At 50.0% G+C, this 21,992-nt stretch overlaps 1 long non-coding RNA gene across 1 annotated transcript; it reads left to right on the top strand.

Annotated features, from left to right (window-relative positions):
• Positions 1-7,511: 7,511 nt before the first annotated feature.
• Positions 7,512-17,642, top strand: LOC122231179. Its single transcript, XR_006208353.1, has 2 exons — positions 7,512-7,649; positions 17,478-17,642. It is a non-coding gene; the product is annotated as an uncharacterized LOC122231179 (long non-coding RNA).
• The last annotated feature ends 4,350 nt before the right edge of the window (positions 17,643-21,992 follow it).

Raw genomic sequence — 21,992 nt, 5'->3', positions numbered from 1 at the left:
CTGACTCTGCCTCCCGAGGTTACTTGAGCCTCAGTCTTGCCCTGCTCTGTCTCTGTGTCCCTCTCTCTGTCCCCTTCTGTCTCTGATTTTCCCCCTGCCTCTGTCTCACGCTCCCTCCTTCTAGTCGCCAAAGGCCCTGCTGGCTGCTCTGGACAGTGCCTCACCCCTTCCCCCTCCTCGTCCAGTCTCTCCCACCTCTGGTAACAATTACTCTGGACTGCAATGGAATCCTCCAGTGCCCCAGACAGACCCACAGACAGCACATGGGGACCAGATGGTGACAGACTCCTCAAGAAACTTACCACTTTGGGCAGGGGAGCAGAGGTCCCAGGGAAGGCCAAGCCAGCCAAAGAGCAAAGACCCGAGTGCCAGGGCTTCCAAATCCCACCCAAGAGCCTCTTGGGCTCTGCTCTGCCCACCAGGCCCGGGGCGGGGCGGGGGGGGCGGGGTGGGGGGGGGAGGGGGGAGGGTAATGCCAGATGCCCAGCGCATGGGCACCATAAGCAGCCACAAGCAGAGGAGCAGGGCCACTGGAAATCGGATCCTACTCCTACCTGCACAGGCCTGAAGTCAGGGTCCAGACCCCTTCAGTGACCTTCTCAAGGTCACCGGCACCTGGGCAATAGACCAAAAACCCTGAGTTTGAATCCAGCCTCTGTTCCCAGGAATAAGTTGTTTCCCCTTTGCCGAGTCTTTCTCTGGAGCCAGACTGCTTGGGTTCCAGGCCCAGCTTCATTCACCTCTTCCTGAGCCTCTCAGTGTCTTTTCCTGTAAGTCAGAAGTAATAGTAGCCACATCAGCCGAAAAGGCTGATGGGAGGGTTTATGAGTTAATATGCATAAAGTATTCACGCAGGGCTTGGTCAGAATGACAATTCAATCAAATGATAAATAAACAGTACAAAATAATAATAATTAATAATTATTATTAATCTTCCTAAGGCACAGCTCAGCCCAAACCACTGCCGCTCAGAAACTTGCTACGCCCCCCAGTGTCTATGGAATAAAGTCCAAGAGAGCTACAGCCATCAATCTGCCCTCATCTTGCTCACCTTAGCAGTCGCTGCCACTTAGATATGGAGGCCTTTTGTTCATGTTTACTCTCCCTCCGTGCTGGGGACTCCTGACCGTCACTGTTCACCCCTTTCGTGTAGCCAGGACCCGGGGTTCTTTCCACACACCCCACACCCTTGGCCATCTCAGGCTGCAGCGGCTCTCAGGGTCGTCAGAGAGCAAAGATACCAACACCCTGATCTGTAGACTGGCCCTTCGCCCTTCGCCCTGGCTCCTCAGCCATTCCAAACCAGTGTCTCATTGACCTTCACACTTGACTTGTCTAAACCACAACTTATGATTTTCTCTCCCGACCCTTCTTCCGCTCTGTCCCTCCACCTTCCCATTGCCCAGGCAGGCCAGGAGCCTCACGGTCATTCCTGAGTCCCTCTCACACCTCACATCCCACATGTCAGCAGATCCCTCTGCTCAGCCTTCAGAAATACACCCCGAAGGCACCCGAGCCACCACCCCACTCTGGGCTATTTCAAATGCTCTCCCCGGTCCCACTGAGGCTTGACCTCAGGCTTGACCCTCCCGGCTTGTCTCGACTCAGCAGCTTGTGTGACCCCTTTCAAAAGCAAAACGTGAGGTTTATATGACCGCACACATTTGTCAAAACTCACGGAGCTCTACACTACAAAGGAGATAGTTTACTGCATGTAAATTACATGTTAATTTAAAAAATGGAACAAAAAGCAAAGCAGACCACAGCCCTCTTCTGCACAAACCTGTCCACTGGCTTCCAGCTCACTCTTTACAATGGTCTACAAGCCTCTATGCCAGTGTTTTTCAAACTGTGAGCCATGACCCTTTGATCAATCGAAGGATTGTAACCAGCATTATTTTTAAGCTTAGATAAGATGGTATATAATATAATATAAAATACATAATATAAAATAAAATATATACAAGTGCATACATATAGTAGAGGTATGATTTGTGAAATGTTTTCTTCGGTGTTATTTTTGCATATGCATGTTTTTACTGGATTGTAATGTAAAATTTATATCTTCCTGTAATATAAAACTTATATACTCAACAAAAACGAAAAGATGCCGTTCAGCTTAGTCTGCGTCGCAGCCTCCATTCTCCCTGTACTTCTAAAGTGTTTCCAAATTGTTTTTAATTTAATTTATTTATTTTGAGAGAGAGAGAGAGACAGAGCGCGAGTGCAAGTGAGGGAGGGGCAGAGAGAGAGGGAGAGAGAGAGGCCGTGGGGCCCGTGGGGCTTGATCTCATGAAACTGTGAGATCAGGACGGGAGCCAAAATCAAGAGTCAGACGCTTAACCGACTTAGACACCCAGGCGCCCCCACCCCTACCGCGTACTTCTTTTCTTCCCTTTCTCCCCCGCCCACTCTGCTACCGCCTCACTTTCAGGTCCTGCCCCACTTGTGGCACACTCCCGCCTCAGGACCTTTGCACTGGCTGTTTTGCCTGGAACGTGCCTCCTGTAGATATCCCCACAGCTCCTTCTCTCACTTCTTCCAGGTCTTGACCCAAATGTCAACCTCTAGAGGGAAACTGTCAGCTTTCCAGTCTGGCTTGTTTAAAATAGGCCCTCTTCCTGGCCTGCCTGTAGTCCTCTTGCCTTACTTTATTTTCCTTCAGGCACTTATGTCTCCCTGGGATATTATATATTTATTTGTCCACCTCCCTTCCTAGAATGTCAGTTCCAGGAGGGCAAGGCCTATGACAATTCCCCCCCCCCCCGCCCCCCGTATCCCAGTGCCTAGAATGGTGCCTCTTGTAGGGTGGACAGTTATTGAATAAATTGCCATGGAATAATTACCATCCTTGCCCTAATGGAACATGTCTGGTTTAGATGGTAAAGTTCCCGGAAGCTCCCTCCAACCCGTCCTGAAAGGAGAAAGGGCACACCTGAGAATCCAGTGGGTTTCGTCAACCTGGAGACACTTGACCATCCTCTGGAAGCTTCATTGCCTCCCTGGAATGCGGCGAGAGCTGGCTCGCTCTCCAAGTTCCAGAGCACCTCTGCTGGGATTTCTCATCATCCTGCTGAGATCCCGGTGATGTGTGCCGAACCCCTGGGCCTGTGCCCTGTCGCAGTAAACAGCGTGGAAATACCGCGGTTGAGATCTCATTCCAGTTGACAAGACTTGTCGGCTGAGTGCCTCAGCTGAGACAGAGCAGAGAAACCTGAACCAGATGGCTGGTGAGGGGGAGGCCTTGCATGGGAGGCTGCCTCACTGGTTTGGAAGCCAGCCTCACCACAGCGCCCCATCCTACTGGCAGCAGCCAGAGAACCCCCCCTCAGGAGCCCGCACCTGCCTCAGGGCCAACTGGCTTTGTGGGGTGAGGTGGGGAAAGGAGGAGGGGACCACACCTCCAGGAGCCGGAGGGTCTGAGTGAGTTCTGTCTGCCAAAATGACCTTATTTCCCCAGATGGTGATGAATCGCAGGTTTAGACCACTGGGCGGGCCCATGGAAGTCATGTAATACAGCTTCTCTGTTCCATGGGGGGAGAAACTGAGGGCCAGACAGGGAGGGGGACAACCTCCCCCCCCCCCCCCAGAGTCTCCAACCATCCTCCACCCATCAGTCTGGGCATTTCGAACCAAGCAGAAGTTCTAGGGGGCGCAGGCCTGGGGGACCAGGGACTGAGGGCACTGAAGCATAGCTGATTCCCTTGAGCCCGTGGTGTAGGAGAGCCTCGGTGGGTCAGATAGGATTGGAACTGATTCTTTACAGACTGGCCAGGTTTCAACAGAGAACAAAGACATTCCTGGGGTGCGGGTAAGGGGCTGGGTTAAGTTTGGCAGATGGGTATTTCTTTGGGGCCCTTCGTAGAACAGTGTGGCTAGTGTGGGGTCGGTACGGTGGGGAGGCGGTGGAAAGTGAGGTGCAAGGCCTTATTCTGGCAGTGAGGAGTCAGCCTCGTGCACAGCAGAAGCATTAAGGGCCAAGGACTTCATGCTTGGGAAGGATCAGGGAACACAGGAGTGTGCTAGCTGGGAGGTTTCTTTCCAGGCGTCCCCTGCCCCCACCCCGGGCAGCTCTGTCCCTACAGGTGGCCATCTCTCCTTGCCAAGTGCGGATGCTATTTTGGGATACGGAACCTGCCAGTGGAGGGGGGTCCGGGCTCGGGGGCCCCACCTCCTGCAGGGATGCCGAGGGTCTGGGAAACAGGAGCGGGGCCTGGGAAAACAGGCCATCAAAGCTGCCTGGGCAATTCCCTCCGGCCATGGGCAGGAGAGGGCTGCAAGGTCACAGCACACAGCTAAATATAGGGACACTCGGAGGTGGAAGTGGTTCCTGCCGGCCACAGGGGGCTGTCCAGTTCCTTCTCACAGGAGCAGGCATGAGGCTCTTGGGAACAGTGTTTGTGAGATGGAGCTCCAAGAGCCGGACCCGGTGGCGGGCTCAGGCATCTGGAAGCCTTGGTCTGGATTTGGCCTCCCATCCCCATCTACAGCTGGGGTCATGGCATGGGTTACCCTTGCATTAGTCATTAATTCCAGCCGTATCTATCAGCCCTCTGATCTGGGCTAGGACCTGGGCTTGATCTCGGGCTCAGAGGTCCCTACTGTTAGGAGCAAATGCTTTCCTGGGGGAGACCAACTTGTAAATGGCCAACCGGCTGTGAGTAAGTGGAATAAGGACTGACCTTAGAACATCAGTACCTACCCCACTAGGATGTGAGCTCCCAGAGCGAGGGATTTTTGTCTGTTCGGTTCACTGTTATATACCCAGCAGCCTATAGATCAGTATCTGGCACATAGTAGGTGTTTAATAAGCATTTGTTGAATAGTTGAATAAACAACTCTGGCCTGGGAATCAGACTCAATGGATGGGTAGCCTGGGGGTGGCTCTTGAAGAATGGATAGACTTTTAAGCTAGTCCCTTGGGGATGGGCATATGAGATAAAACGCCTTGTATGAGAAAGACACAAAAATGTGCTGCGTACTCAGGAATATTGAATCAAGATGTGAGGAAGACTGAAACAGCTCCTGAGGTGCTGTGAACATGGCCAAGGGCCTTATTGTACAGCCATAGAGGTCCAAAATGGGGTGCACAAGGTGCTCCATTCATGTAGAAAGAACATTCTAGAGCTTTTCTGTAAACTTATTTTTACCTTTTTTGTAAAAAGGTAAAAAAAGTTGAAGTTCTACTAATAATAAATAGCCTGACATCTGTGCCCTCGTGTTGCCTACGGTGTGATAGGTCACGTGTTCCGTATCCCAGGTCTGCTGTGAAAAAGCAGCATGGAGTCCACTGTGTGGGCTTAGCTGACAATGGCACCCCCATCTCCAGTAATGGTTCTAGTCAACCTGCCACAGGAGTCATCCAGGCACTTAATATTATAAAGGCAAAGTCTTTACATTATAGAATCTTTTACAAAGCTTACTATTGACAAAGGCAGGGGACACAAAAATCTTTTGTACCATACAGAAATTTCCTGGTTGTTTCATAGCAAAATATTTCATCCCACCTTAAAGATGAGTTTTACTTTTGCCTGTTAAGAAAAGACAAACGATCCAAATGTGCTGGGTCTTTCTGTGACAGCAAGGTATGTTATCCAGCAGATACTAAAAAAAATACGTAGTACCACAGGTAAAGATGTGGTTTTAAGACCGAGTGAGGTGACCCCTTTTGGAAAGAAATGTGCTGGAGAGGCAGCACTTTGCTGACAGGTATTCTGGAATGATGTTGTTGACGGAGTGGTTCTCAGAGTATCACCTGTCTATCGTATGTATGCATTTAAAAACGGGGGAATAAAACTTTTCAACTTGTTTTAAAATTTTCTAAATTCTGAATTCACTTGTCAAAAATACTGAAAAAAAAAATAACACCTTCTGACTGGTTTGCATTAAATGACATCGTTAAACCAAATTTCAGCAAAAAACTTCCGCACCGAATTGAAAACTGCACTTACAATTTAGCCAGTGCAGCCAACCACACACCTCTTCCCTGTGGAGCTCCCGCTCTTGGGAGGTGTTTTCTTCAGCCATAACAAGCATTGAACCAAGTGGACAAATGTGAATTTAGTACCAGATTCTTAAATGAATGGATCACAACATTAAACCAAGATTAAAAAATTTTTTTCATGTTTATTTATTTATTTCGTGTGTGAAACATAGAGATGGAACAGGGGAAGGGCAGAGAGAGAGAGAGAGAGAGAGAGAATCCCAAGCAGGCTCCACGCTGTCATCGCAGAGCCCGATGCAGGGCTCGAACCCACAAACCGTGAGATCATGACCTCAGCCGAAATCAAGAGTCAGACACACTTGACCCAACTGAGCCACCCAGGAATCCCTAACAAAGATTTTATTTAAAGATGAAATACATTTGGGGCACCCAGCTATCTTAGTCGGTGGAGCGTGTGACTCTTGATCCTGGGGTCGTGAGTTCAAGCTCCACATTTGAGTGTAAAATCAAAAATTTTTTTAAGGATTAAAATTATTTAAAAAAAATCTTAAATACATAAAAATAAGATACATGTAACCAGAATTTTTGGTAATAATATGATTAGAGAAAGAAGCTTTTTTAAAAAAATGTTTATTTATTTACTTTTGAGAGAGAGAGAGCATGTGAGCAGGGAAGGGGCAGAGAAAGAGGGAGACAGAGAATCCCAAGCAGGATCCATGCTCAGCACAGAACCCGACGCAGGGCTTGATCTCACGACCGGGAAATCAGGACCCGAGCCAATATCAAGAGTCAGAAGCTCAACGGACTGAGCCACCCAGGTGCCCTAAGAAGCTTTCTTTTAAACCATTAAATAAAATGAAAACAAAGCATAAAACAGTATTATTTAATCTTGTTTTTTTAGTTTCTATTTTTTGGTAATGGGTTTTATAATTCATCCTCTATATTTGTATGTGGGCTATGCATATAATTTATAAATAAATATATGCATATGTTGGTTAGATTGCACGAACTTTGCTTTTCCTAGTGGGAGGCCGAGATTCAGCCGTGGCTGAGAATGACCAGGACGCTAGGGAGTGTTTCCAGAGGGAGGGACAGGATCCATTCGAGGCCACGTTGGAGTCTGGAGGCCTGGAGTCTCGAGGGAAGACTGAACTTTGGTCCTGACTGACTCAGGAGGGAGCCTGACCTGGGCCTGGGGCTGAGGGCAGGGAGGAGTAGGGAGGGGAGAATGCCGGAAGTTCTGGACAAGGCAGGAGTGCACACTTTGGTAATAGATGGGATGGGGTGGGGAGAGCTGGGGAGGAAACCATGCTGTTGCCCAGGACCTGGTCCCTGTGACGAGGTCCGTCCAGGCTAGCTGGCCCCGAAGGCCCAGACACCGCGTCCTCCAGCCTTATTCTCCTGCACAGCCCGTCTGAGCCAAAGAGGGCTCACAATGTAAGTCCTCATGCCAGCAGCCAGTGGGGGGGTGGCCAAAGCCCCGTGTCCCAGGCCGCTGGGTCTGGAGGTCGCCCTGGCAACAGGCTGTGTTGTGATGCTTCACAGAGCCAAGGGCTTGTTAGTCAGAGCCACACAGGAAGGTCCCCTCTGACCCTGGCAGGCCGGCAGGCCAAATCTGGACACTCCTGGGAATGGCCCAATGACAGACCATTGTCGGGCCTTGTTACCAGACCAGGAGAAGAGCAGCTGGCCAAAGGAGAGAGAGGTGGGTCCAGCAGGGATCGGGGTTCCGAAATCATTCAATTAACAAACTGTGCTCAGCCAGCAGGCAAATCAGGCCTCGCCTCGGGTGGGGAGGAGGGTCCCTGTGTACCATGTGAGATGTGATATCAGAGGTGGCAGCAGTACAGCTAGGACATGTCCTTCCAAATAGGCCTCAGCCCCTGAAGCCGTCCCCTTGGGACGTTGCTGCCCTTACACCAGTGATGAAGCCGGGTGCCTGCATTTCAGGACTCTGCATGAGGACGGCTTCAGATCGGGGCCGCTGTATTCTAGTCCTGCCTGGAATAGACAGTTCCCCTTTTCCTGGGCCTCAGTCTCCCCATAGCCTGCCAGCAGGTTGCCCAGGAGACCTGCCCCCATCACCCCCTCAGAGCCCATCTCTCTCATCCCGCCCCAGCAAGCCCCCACGTCACACTGAGCTTTGTCAGGGCCACCTGGGTCTCCTCACTTCCACATTACTGAGAATGCTGTTCCAGTCCGCCATTCCTGCTACAGGGCCTGTGATGAAGGCAATGAGCGACCTGGGGCCCAGTCACCCCTCCCAAGACTGGATTAATGTCCCCAGGCAGTGGCCCCTTCCCTGCTGTGTCCAAACCTCCCCCGACAGCACACACACAGTTGCCCCTAGGGGCACAGTCTCCCAATGACTGGCCTCAGTGGAGCCACTTCCCTCCCTGAGTCTCAGTTTCCTCATCTGTGGAAGGAGGGTAGTGAGAGTGACCTCACAGGAAGGCATGCCACGCAGAGTTAGCTCCCATGCTTCTGATCACATTTAAGGAATTATTTTTATTATTAACGTGGGCGTCTCTTGCTGGCCTTTTTAGGCTGTTTGAAGAATAATTTGGGCACGGGTCAAACCCCACTTCCCTTGATCCCCCTGTGGGCTGAGGAGCTGCGGGGGTGGGCGGTGGGAAGCCACGCCCTCCAGGAACATGCCCCTCAACATGATGTCAGGAAGCTGTCAACAGCAGCGCAGACCTGAATCACGAGGCCCTCCCCATCCCCTGGGAGCTCCCAGAATAGATCCAGGAGCCCTTCCCACAAGCGGCCCCGAGCACTGGGAAAGCAGACAGGCCCCAGTTAGAATCCTGCCGATGACTCAGAGCAGGTCACCTGAGCTCCCCAACAACCCCCAGCCGCATCCTCACCCCTACCTTCTTCCTGGACTCCCCTCCGTGAATCTCCCCGCCCCAAGGCTTCCATCTCAGCGGGCCCTGTGGTTTCCTGCTGCCACGCTCTTTCTACAGAAAGGTTGCCCATTTTTTTTACCCCCCTCACCCTCTGCCTCTGGCAACCACCGATCTGTTTTCTGTATCTATGACCTTGGATTTTTCTAATTATCATTTTTTTTAAAAGATTCCACATATAAGAGAGATTATACAGTATTTGTCTTTCTCTCTCTGGCTTATTTCACTTAGCATAATACCCTCTAGATCCATCCATGTTGTCCTCGATGGTAAGATTTCATTCTTTTTTATCGCTGAATAATATTTCATTATATATATACATATATAATGAATATATATTATAATGAATATATATGTATATATGTATATATATGTATATATGTATATATATGTGTATATATGTATATATGTATATGTATATATGTATACATAATGAATATATATGTATATATATGTATATACACACATATACATATATATGTATATACACACACATATATGTATATATGTATATATACATATACATATATGTATATATACATATATATGTATATATACATATGTATGTATGTACATATATGCATATGCACATATATACATATATATGTACACATATATGTATATATACATATATATACATATATATACACATACATATATATGTATGTGTATATATGTATATGTATATGTGTGTATATACATGTATATGCACATACGTACATATATGTACATATATGTACATATACATACATATATGTACATATATATGTACATACATATATATGTATATGTACATATATGTGTGTATATATATATATATATACATATATATATGTATATGTACCAAACTTTTTTTATCCATTCATCCATTGATAGACACTTTGGTTGTTTCCATATCTTAGCAATTGAAAATAATGCTGCAATGAACCACAGGATACATGTATTTTTTCAAGTTAGTGCTTTTGTTTTCATTGGGTAAGTACCCAGAGGCAGAATTGCTGGATCATATGGCAGTTCTATTTTCAACTTTTATTTTTAATTTTTTGAGGGCTCTCCGTCCTGTCTTCCACCGTGGCTGCACCAGGTGACATTCCCACCCACAGTGCACGAGGGCTCCCTTTTCTCCACATCCTCGCCAACACTTGTTATTTTTTGTCTTTTTGATGACAGCTATTCTGACAGGTGTGAGGTGGCATCTCATTGTGGCTTTGATTTGCATTTCCCTGATGATTAGTGATGCAGAACATCTTTTCACGTGCTTGTTGGCCATCTGTGCATCTTCTCTGGAAAATATCTCTTCAGATCGGCCCATTTTTTAAACCAAATTGTTTGGGTTTTTTACTACTGAGCGGTATGAGTTCTTTATATATTTTGGATACTAGCCCTTTATCAGATATATGATTTGCAAATATTTTCTCCCATTCAATAGGTTTCCCTTTCTTTCTTTCTTTTTTTTTTTTTTAAGATTTTATTTTTAAGTAATCTCCACACCCAATGTGGGGCTTGAACTCATAACCCTGAGATCAAGGGTTGCACGCTCCACTGACGGAGCCCACCGCCAGGCTCAGGGTTTTCCTTTCATTTTGTTGATGGTTTCCTTTGCTGTGCAGAAGCTTTTTAGTTGGATGTAGTCCCACTTGTTTCTTTCTGCTTTGGTTCCTAGTTGCTCGGGCTGTTTCCTCTGCTTGTCTTCTCAGGGCTGCTGAGCCCAGCCACTGCCACCAGGAAGCGTGCTCAGCCTCCCCCAACTGGAGGGGAGCTTTTCCTCAGCACCTTGTAGGTGGCACTTTAGCACATTTTTTCAAGTTGATTTATTTAAATTGAAAGAGAGAGAGAGAGAGAGCATGAGCAGGAGAGAGGCAGAGACAGAGGGAGAGAGCCCAAGCAGGCTCTGCGCAGTCAGCTCAGAGTCCGATGCAGGGCTCCGTCTCACGACCGCTGTGAGATCATGACCTGAGCCGATATCAAGAGTCGGACGCTTAACCCACTGAGCCACCCAGGCATCCCTGTACGCATCCCTTTAAAAACTTCAAATAGGAGCTCCAACTCGGCGAGTGCGGTGGGAGCAGTGCCCTTCAGATGCAGCGTCCCATCTTCTTCTGTTTTACAGATGAGGAAACTGAGGCTCAGAAAGGTTGAATAACTTGCTCTGGATAGTCTGCCACCCTAGGACTCGAAGCACGCAGACACAGAAGTCCCTGTGCTTTTCTACACCCCCCCCACCCCGCCCCCTGCGCATTCCCATTTCTGGGCTCTCCTGGTCTTAACCAGACAATTGAAGATAATGTCCGAAGGAAATCGGAGTTGTAAAAGATTAAAACTTAATCCAAATGACTCTCCAACTAGCCAGTGACTCTTCTAAGTTTGTTCCTCCACACACTGTTAGCATTATAAAACTCTCTCTTTTTTTTTTTTTCTGGTAGAAATAATAGTTCCTAAAACAAAATATCCTCAGTGAACTCAAAGACCTGAGAGAAATATGGAAGTCCGTTGTCCCCTCTTCATGAGCCTGGACCTGCTCCACACAGGGACTAGGCAAGTCCTGTGGGGCCCAGCTGACAGCTTGCCCAGCTCTAGGGACAGTGTGTGACAGCTGTGTTCACACAGGGCTCGGAGGGTGAGGTCCTTGCTCATTTCACGCTTACAGCAACCCAGCTATGTGGGCCCCAGTACCCTTATGCTGTGGGGTGGGGGGAGACCGAAGGTCAGAGAGGTTGGAGGTGACCCCACGGATCTTCCCAGCTCCATAACTCGCGTTCCCAGCCTAGCAAGTGGGGACCTTCCCTCCCACTGTGGCTCAGGACCTCTGCCTGGGAGAAGCATTAGGCCTCTTGCTAGGGGATCTGCCTTGGAGGGGCCTTTCTTGGGGCTCTCCCTCCTCCCAAAGGCCACAGAGCTGGCCTAGCCCCCAGCAGCTCCCAGACTGGTCCCTCCCCTGTGGTCACATGGATGGTGGCGCCCCACTGGTACACTGGAGGCTTTTATCGAAGGGAGAGTCAGGAGCCTGCGGTTCCGATCTTTGCTCTGCCACCTATTTGCTGTGCCATGACTCTGGGCCTCCCGGGGATTGTCTCCCTGGTAAAATGAGGGTATGTAGGTGACTTGGGCAGGAGCACAGCGAGCCTCCCCTGGAAGAGAGCCGAGTCTGAGATCAGGGTGGAAAGGCAGACAAGAGAAGGTGGCCCCGGAAGCCAGGCCATTCCAGGTCTGGGTCAGGGAGCTGCATGAGAGCAAGGACGTGCTTATCAGTGCTAGGACAACCTCAGGGCACATGACTCCTCTCCTGTGGGTAGAAGGAAGAAAGAGCTTTCCCCTTTGGAATGTAGCCCTCCGCCTCCCCCAGGCCGCAAGACACAGACCTCCAGCATTTGGGCTGAATTAACAGCCTCAGACATCAGCTGCCTCTGAATCACGGCTGCTCTGAGCCGAGCCGGGGAGGCACGTAGGAGCACATCCTGGACGGTGATTTTCACACCGTGTCCTATAGGCTCTGGGGGACCTCGGGTGTGCAGTTCCCTTTATGTGTGTTATATATGAGCTTCCTCTTATTTCAAGCGAAGAGAAAGTGCTGCATGCCAACAGAGGAAGGGAAGGAACGAGCTGAGTTCCAGAGAAGTCACATGGCCAGAATGTCCTCTCTGGGCCAGGCTTGGTGCCGACCACGAGGATTCCGTGGAAGCCACAACAGACAGGGCTCCTGCCGTCGAGGTGTTTAAGGTCTGAGGAGATGACAGCGATCGATAAGAGCTCATACATGGGGGGCACGTGGGTGGCTCAGTCGGTTGGGCGTCCGGCTTCCGCTCAGGTCATGATCTCGCGGTCCGTGAGTTCGAGCCCCGCGTCGGGCTCTGTGCTGACCGCTCGGAGCCTGGAGCCTGCTTCGGATTCTGTGTCTCCTTCTCTCTCTGCCCCTCCCCCACTCATGCTCTGTCTGTCTCTCAAACATAAATAACACTTTAAAAAATAAATAAATAAATAAATAAACAAAGAGCTCATACGTGTAACCTTATGTAGCCTGTCATGCAATCTACACATATCAACTCTCATGACAGCCTTCTGAGGTTAGTAAATCCCCCATTCACAGATGAGGAAATTGAGGTATGAGAGATAAAACGATACACCAGGCAGCTAGGACGTGACAGAGCTGGGATTTGAACCTTACCTATCTGTCTCCAGAGTTTGTGCTCAGGACTACTACGTTACGCGGGTATATAAATAACCTATATAAAAAACCTATGTGTTTCCCCTATAGACAGGGGAACCCGGCTAAGCTGAGGTTGGGTGGGGAGCATTGTCAACAGAAGCTTCCCTGAGGAAGTGATGCTTGAGTTAAGATGGAAGGATGACATTGAGAGACCACTGGGGTTTTTTTTAAGTTTATTTTGAGAGAAAGAGCACAAGCAAGGGAGGAACAGAGAGAGAAAGAGAGAGAATTCCAAGCAGGCTCCACACTGTCAGCACAGAGCCCAACGCGGGGCTCAAAGCCACAAACCGTGAGATCACGACCTGAGCCGAAACCAAGAGTTGGAGGCTTAACCGACTGAGCCACCCAGGAGCCCCAACAGACAATTGATTTTTCACAGTGATGCCAAGACCATTCCCTAAGAGGACGGCCTTTTCAACGAACGGTGCTGGGGCAGCTGGATATCCGCGTGCGGAGGAATGAAGTTGATCCCCTATCTCACACCATACACAAAAATTACCTTAACATGGATCGGCAACCTCAATGTAAAGACTAAACCTCTTAGAAGAAAATAGTTGTAAATCTCTGTGACCTTAGATTAGGCAATAATTTCTTGGATATCACGTCAAAAGCATAAGCAACAGAAAGGAAATCAGAAACACTGGACGGGATCAAGATTAAATACTTTTATGCTTCGGAGAACACTATCAAGAATGGGGAAATCTTTTTGCAAATCATGTATCTGAAATATATATGAAATTCTCATAATTCAGTAATAAGACAAATGTGAACATAGGCAAAGGATCTGGATAGACATTTCTCCAAAACAGGTACACACAGGGCCAACAAGCACATGAAAATATGCTCTGATGTCATTAGTCATCAGAGAAACGCACTCCAAGCCGCAGCGAGATGTTGCTTCACAGGCACTACAATGGCTGTATATATATTTACAAAAAGACGTAATAAAAAGCATTGATGAGTATGTGGAGAAATTGGAACACTAATACCCTGCTAGTTGTACTGGAAAACAAAGCAGCCTCTGTGCAAAACAATCCAGCTGTTCCTCAAACGATTAAACCTAGAGTTGCCATATGATCTAGGAATTCTACTCCTAGGAATACACGCAAGAGAAATAAAAACATATGTCCGCACGAAAATTTGCACATGGATGTTCATAGCAGCATTATTCATAATGGCTAAAATGTGGAAACAACCCAAATGTCCCTCAATTTATGAATGTATAAATAAAATGTGGTATCATCCATGTGAGGGAATATCATTCAGCCATAAAAAGAGGACAAGGTGCATCATCTACTACGATATAGACGAATCTTGAAAACCTCATGCCAAGTGAAAGAAGCCAGTCACCAAAATGTAAGACTCCATTTATAGGAAACGTCCAGAATAGGCAAATCTATAGACACAGAAAGTAGATTAGTGACTGGTAAATGAGTACAGGGTTTTAGACGGTGATGCAAATGTCCTAGAACTGATCGTGGTGATGATTACCCAGATCTGTGGACATACTAAAAACCATTGAATCACATGTTTTAAATAGGTCAATTATATGACATATGAATTATATGTCAATAAAGCTGTTATTTTAAAAAGAAGGAAGGATGAAGAGGCATTAACTGTGGACATGGAAGGGGCTGGGGCTTGGGGCACGTCTTCTAAAGTAAGGGGACTGTATGTGCAAAGGCCCTGTGGCTGGAAGCCTGGTATGTTGAAGAAAGCAAGAAAGACCAAGTGACAGGAGCTCACAGGGCAGAGGGGGAAGAGGGAGGAGAAAAGGCCGGAGGGCCAGCTGGGCTAGGTTGCCCAGGGTCTTGGGGACTATGGCATGACCTCAGGTCCACGTAGAGACAGAGGAATGCAGCTCCCACAATGGTGCAGGTGATGGCATTATGGCATGTAGTTCATCAGGCTCAGGCTATCCTGCACTTCCCTCCTCCTGACATCTTCCGTCTGCCTGGGGGACCCTAGGATAGGATGTGCTTTCTGGAGGAAGTGTGGGAATCATCCGAGTCAGAAGTCTCTGGAGATGATGGGCTTTGTGGCAGAGCCAAGGTTTATGTCCCAGCTCTGCGACTGCTGTGGGGCTTTGGGCTACTTTTTCCTCTTCTTTCCTCTTCCTTCCTCTCTCTCAGAGCCCCAGTTTCTGCATCTGCATAGTAACAGCTCTTCCCGGTCTAGCCTCTTGAGAGGGCTGTGGCCAGGGGGGTCCATGTGATGGCGTCCAGTGCTTTGCAAAAAAAAAAAAAAAAAAAAAGGTTTAAAAACGCAGACAAAGGTCATTGTCTATCTGCCGCCAGCTGCCTTCTTTCTGAATTCCAGGGTCCGCAGACAGTCGGCAAGGCTGCCGCACCCCCGCTCTGGGGACCATGGGTTTTTCTGAGGAGCTGGCTCTCATCCTGAGATTGGAGAGAAAGTCTCCGGCCTGCACGCTGTTCCTCCCCAGCTCCAGGGCATCGGGGTTGGGGTGGGGGGGGTCAGGGAGTGGGAGAGCTGGGAGCGGACAGGCTGTGTCCACGTCCCAGGAGCTGACTAATTGAGGGCAGGGGGGAGGCCAACTGTCCTGCGAGGCAGAGCTGAGCGTGGACTCCCGGGGATGAGCAGAGTCTGGGGCTTCGGCAGCTGGAATCTGCTGGCTTGCTCTTTGAACAAACACTGAGGCCCTGTGTGCAACCTTAGAGATCATGCCTGTCTAATACAGGCTCTGGATTAGAGGCAGCTGGGGCCCGGCGTCGGGGAAGCCTTGCATAATGCCTCACAGTCAGTCAGGGGCAGAAGAAGACAAGCTGGAAAAAGTCAGAAGGGGAAGGGGCTTGGAGGCCTTCTAATCTAAACGTCACACTGTGCGCACGGAACGGGAGCCCATAAAGCTGATCCGTGATTAGAGGGATGGGTCCCCCCGTGGATGGAAAGATGGGCCGAGTGACCCAGGCTGCTCCCAACGTTTCTGTTGTCCTGACCCCTGAGGCCTCCTCCCCAGACCCTGGAGAGGAAGACACCTGGGGCCTCTTCCCAGTGTCCCATTTCTAGTCCTAGTCACCCCACCTTACACTCCCCTACTATGGCCTTTCCCACCCTCTCCCCGACCCCTCCTCCCAGTTCGGTGCCTGACACGGGGCCTGCATTTCTAGGGTCAGGCCCCGAGCCCAGGATCTGGCCACCATATAACAGCGCTTTGTGCGTCCCAAACAGAACCTGTCTCTGGGCCCTGGCACCACTCCCCACTCTCTAGTCTCCGTTGGTGATGGACACCATCACCCGCACGGTGCCCAAGCCAGCCACACACCTGGGGCCACCTTCCCCTGACTCCCCTTTATCTCTGAAACAGCCCCTGCCCTCGACAGGGTTCCAGTCTCCTTCTCTCTTGCCTACATCCCTAGTGCCCTCCGAGCCTCCCCCTCATCTGCCCGCTCTGGTCCAACCTCCTCCCAGGAGCAGAGACACATTTGGGACACACTGTTCTGATCATGCTCCTCCTCTCGTCAAAAACATCCCATGACTCCCCAGCACCCTCAGGGGAAAGCCCAGGCTCCCTAGCCTGGTGTTCAAGGCCCTTCCTCATGTCCAGCTGGTTCCTGCTGACGTGGCGAGCCCCTGCACTCCAGCTGTCTATCCTCGTTGGAGACAGGCTCCCACCTGGACTCCCGCATCCAGACCTTGGCCCCCAGCTCGCCCTACCCAAGGCTTTCTTCTCCACTAGTCTGCCTGGCAAACACCCACCCATTCTTCAAGGATCATGTCCCCAAAGATTTCCCCACAAAGAGTCTTGACCCCTCCCTCACTCTAGGACCCTATCCCACTGTATCCTGTACAGACCTTGATCTGAGCCTCTGTGACACAAAGCTTATAGCCCTCTGCCCAGCCTGGGAGCCTCTCAGCCCAGGGACCAGATCTTATTGGGCTGGGGTGGGGAAGGGAAAGCAAGGGAGGCAGGCAGGAGGGAGGGGAGAGGAAAGGATTTATTTCAGGTTCCTGCTTAATGCCTCCTCCCCCAGGAAGACGGGCAGACGGCCTCTTGCTTGCATTTCTGCTGGTGCAGTCACTGTTACTCGGGTTCACACAGTCTAGAATGAGCCCGGGGCCCTGGAAGAGCATTTAGGCGGCACCTTGTTTTACAGATGGGGAAAATGAGGCACAGGGATGAGCAGCCCCCCTGAGTGTCATTCTACCAGATTGGAGCAGAGCCATCTGTCTGACCCCAAACCCCATGCCCATGCCCTTTCCCTGCTCCTGCTGTCTGATGTTGGCACCTCTGGGTCCTGGGAGCACATCATAAAGGGGACTCTTCAACCCCGGAGCCCCAAGCCACAGGTTCCAGCCCAATGGGGCCAGTGGGGGCCTGGGAGCAGGTGGTGGGGAAGGGGCCTGAGCCTTGCGATGCACGTACACTCGGCTGACCCCTTTCCATCTCACTCCATTTCAGCCAGCCGGGACTATTTGTGCTTGGACCCCCTGATCACAGCTTCCACCACACTCTACAGAGCGAGGCCTCTGGGGCTTGAATCCCAGCTCTGGCAAGTTGTGAAAATGCTGTCACCTCCCTGTGCCCCGGCTTCCTCCTCTTGGAAATGGATACTTCACAAGGTTACTTTAAGGGCTGTGTGATTTCAATGAGTTGATTGGAGCCAATCGCTCAGCACTGCACAGGGCATTAAAGGACCCCCAGGCTGGGATTCCCTTCTCCCCTGCAGGCAGAGTTGCAGGCAGGGAATGGGGGAGGGGGACAAGGGCTGCCCCCCCCCCCTTCCCCCGTGCTTCTGCTTTGTGTCATCCCCGGGGCTGGCTCATCACAGGGCTGTGTGACAGGCATGTTTACATTCCTGAGTACCCCAGACGACAGCGGCTGATAAGGATGTCTCTGGTCTGGGAGCCTCCGCAATGACTTTATCTCCCTAGATAGAGCTGGCTGGCCCCGGTTGGGGGACGGAGGGTGACTTCGGTTTCTGAGAAGCCTCCGAAACCATGTTTGCGCAGATGTAACTGAGTCCACCTGGTTCTGGTGGCGTTTCCCGGTCTGTCCTCCTTGACCCGGATCCTGCCCCCTGTGCCCTCCGCTGCCGCCCCCCCCACCCCCTGTCAATCACCCTTGACCAGATTCTGGCAAGCCTGCCCAGCCTCACTTCTCTTCTTCCTGCCTCTGGGTCAATCTGGGAGCAACCTGAGGGCAGTGTCTCCTGGGGACCCATCCCCGCAGGAAGCCGGGCTTCTCACACTTGATGTCCAACCAGAACTGACCCCTTTTCAGCCTCCCTGAAGCACACTCCTCCCCTTCTCCCTTGACCAAGTCAGAGACTGGAGCCATGTCTTGGGTCTTGTCCTTTCTCCCCAGCCTCACACACCTGCACCCTTCTAAGGAACACTCCCTCTGTGCCAGGCACTTTCCTTAATCCCCGGGCTCCTGGGAGGTACTGTTATAATTCCCATCACAGAGGCTGGTGACCCGCCCAGGGGCACGTAGTTGCAAGTGACAGAGCTGGGCTCAGTGGTGGGCAGAAGACTGACTCCAGGTTCCACTGAGACATCTCGGGGGTGGGAGTGGGGTGTGGGGAGGAGCTTACTTAAACCAGGCTGGGGTGGCTCACAGGTTGCCGGGGAAGCGGGAAGGCTGTTCTTTTTACTCAGTGCTGTGTATCTAAAACCTAAGTGCTTGAAACAAGACATTCATTTTGTTCTCAAATCTGCGTTTGGGCAGGGCATGGAGGGGATAGTTCATCTCTGCCCCACTTGACATTACCTGAAATGGTTGCAGTCAGGAGCAGGAATCATTTGGAGAGTCGTTTGTGCACATGTTGAGCACTGAAGCTGGCCTAAGGTGGAGACCTTAATGGAGGCTGTTGGCCCAGAGCACCTACAGTGGCCTCTCCGGGTGGCTTGGGCTTCCTCACAATATGGCTGCTGGGTTCCAGAAAGAGACAGAGACAGACAGATAGAAGCCTTATCACATTTTAAGATTTAGCCTGGGAAGTTAATGTAGTATCACTTTTGCTCTATTCTGTTCACTGAGGCAGTCACAAAGTTCTGCCCAGTCAGAAGAGGAGCAATAACCCACATCTCTTGGTGGAGAATGACAAGGCTCCAGTATGTAGAACTGGAAATCTTCCTGAGGCCACATGTTTTGGAAGGTATGCTCTGCCACAGGGACCTCCTCCTCTTACCTCTCATGACTAGTCCCAATTTCCTGACCTGAGAAGGCAACTCCAGAGGCTCAGTTGATTCTTCTCAACTTTGGAAGCATGGTCCTAAGTGGTGGGAGTGGGGGGAGACCATGAGCCACCATTTACTCACTGTATGCTGGGCCCTACCTGGGCATAGCGGTCCACACCCCACTATGATCCTACTTGATGGTCAGTGAGGCCCCCATTCACCAGGTAAGGGAACAGAGGTTGAAAGAGGTGAGGTGACTACCCAGGCTACAAGGAGTCATCGGCAAGTCTGGAATAGAACCCAGGTCAGGTCAGTGTGGCTCCAAACGTCCTGGTCTTACCCTTGCACAGGCTGTCCCCAGGCTCAAGGTAAGGAAGGGGTGAGAGGGTGAGAGGGTGAGGGACTAATAACATGGGCTTTGGGATCAGAACAACTTGGGTTCTCACGGAAGCCCTTTGACCCTGGGTCAAAGGTTACTTCACATCTCTGAGCCTCAATTTCCATATCTGTCCAATGGGGTCATAACCTCTATGTCACTGAATTTCAAAACAAACCAGTGAAATAAAGTAATTTCTGCCACCAGCTTGGCACAGCCTGTGGCATGTCATAAATGAACCCAGAGCCCTCCTTAGACAAGACCCGCGCATCTGTGGGCCAGAGTGGGTGGTGGCTGCCTGGGGAATGGGCATTCTGCCGCTCACCAAGGGGGAGCCCCCGGCGCCCGGTGGCTCTGTGCAGGCAACCACAGAACCACATGTGGGGTTTACCACGGTCTGGCCAAGGCCGGAAGAACAAGAAAACACATGTGATGACGGAGGGTGGGCACCTGAGGTCGGAATGGGCCTCTGTCCTTTCTGGCATCTCCAGGTCGATTCAAACAAAGTAGGAGGGCTGTGTTTCCTCATCTGGAAAATGGAGACGATCACAAGCACAAAAGCCCCCCTTTTGGGGCTGCTTACCATGGGCCTGATGCAGATAGAGCAGCTCACCTTGTGAGCTCAGGGGTTCTCACCCGACCCCGGCTGAGAGGGACGCTGTGGGGCAGGAGCAGCTCAGATAGAAGAGGCAGCAGGAGCGCGACCAGGCCGGTCCTTTTCACCACTCTGCTCCCAGCCTCCCCAAACACACTGCAACGAGTTTATAAGGACTAGCCAAATTATGGATGTGGGTATGATTTCAACATTGTAAGCTGGAATGCAAACAGAGCGGGCCCAGGGACAACCTAGGCTTCGACTAGAACTGTGTTCTATGAGGCTCTCCGCACCTCCCTGACCCTGGCCTTCAGCCATGTGTCTCCACTTACCCATCTGTTTTCTGGACAGGGGGTCCTTGTGAGATGTTATGTTGGCTTTATGAAAGAGAGAAAGAGAGAGAGAGAGAAGGGAGGGAGGGAGGAAGGAAGGAAGAAGGAGCGTAGAAAACCACTGAGGGGTGGACTGAAGTCCCAGGGTGGCAGGAACACTCCCCAGGGCACACAGTGGGCGCTGAGGCCCCACGTGTCCCAACGCCCTCACCAGCCTGGTCCACAACAGTAGCCCCGGGAGCCTCCGCCCACTTCTCAGAGGCCAAGCCTCAGGCCATCTGCTTCTTCACTCACATGGGACCTCTGACATCGGTACTTCTCAGGTCCAGGAAACCATGCTCCTGAAAGAGCCACTCAGAAGCCCCGTAATCCCCCAAGAGGAAAGCAAAGCAAAGCAAAGGACAACAAGGGAATGTTTGTATGTGCTCATACCTGCAGTTACATGCACTCATGCACACTGTGCATATCACACACGTGCAAGGCACACATTACGCACGAATCCGCCTGTACACACACTTTTGTAGATCTACACACACACGTGTGCACAAAGACGCAAAACACTTATTCCCCCGGGCACCCACGCATACACGCCACACCTATCCGTATTCCTACATTAAGGTGCACCTCCAAAGTACACACACACCTTACACGAACATACACGCATGTCTCATACACTCATATGGATTACCATCAGGCACAGCATGTATTTATGCAAAAAAGCACAAATGTGCACATACATACATATATATATACGTATATATACGTATATATATACATATATATAAATATATATGTACATACATATATATATACGTATATATACGTATATATATACATATATATAAATATATATATATACACATATATAAATATATATATACACATATATAAAAATATATATACGTATATTATATAAATATATATATACACATATATAAATATATATATACGTATATATATAAATATATATATACACATATATAAATATATATATACGTATATATATAAATATATATATATGTGTATATATATATATATTTACACACACCCAATCAGCATACGCTTCCACGGGTAAACAGATACATATATTCAGTATACTTGTACCACGAAAGCTTACTTATCAATGGACGCTCATGCAAACACACCCATTCCCATACAAATGTAAGTGCACATTTGTGCTTCATTTCTACATAGGCATACATGGCAACACACAACACAGATACACAAGCATCCGTAGCTACACATCCCCGCGGTCCACACGTGCGTGTGCAAGCACACGTGCACACACACTTGCATGCACACGTTTAAGCTCCACACTGCACGCCAAGCGTGCACCCTGCCTTTTCGGGCTCCATTGTTGCTGAGCGATCCTGCAAAGATGCAAACACCTAGTTCCACTTCACCTGAAAACCCCCAGCCCCTGGGTGTGTGGGAGGGTGAGCCAGACGCCCTCCCTGCAGGGGGCACAGTGGAAAGTATGACCCAAGTTGA

This window comes from Panthera tigris, chromosome D1 (assembly GCF_018350195.1).
Source record: "Panthera tigris isolate Pti1 chromosome D1, P.tigris_Pti1_mat1.1, whole genome shotgun sequence".
In the NCBI taxonomy this organism is placed as follows: Eukaryota; Metazoa; Chordata; class Mammalia; order Carnivora; family Felidae; genus Panthera; species Panthera tigris.
The sequence above is the reverse complement of the archived record's forward strand: the minus strand, read 5'-3'. Positions and strand labels throughout refer to the sequence as shown.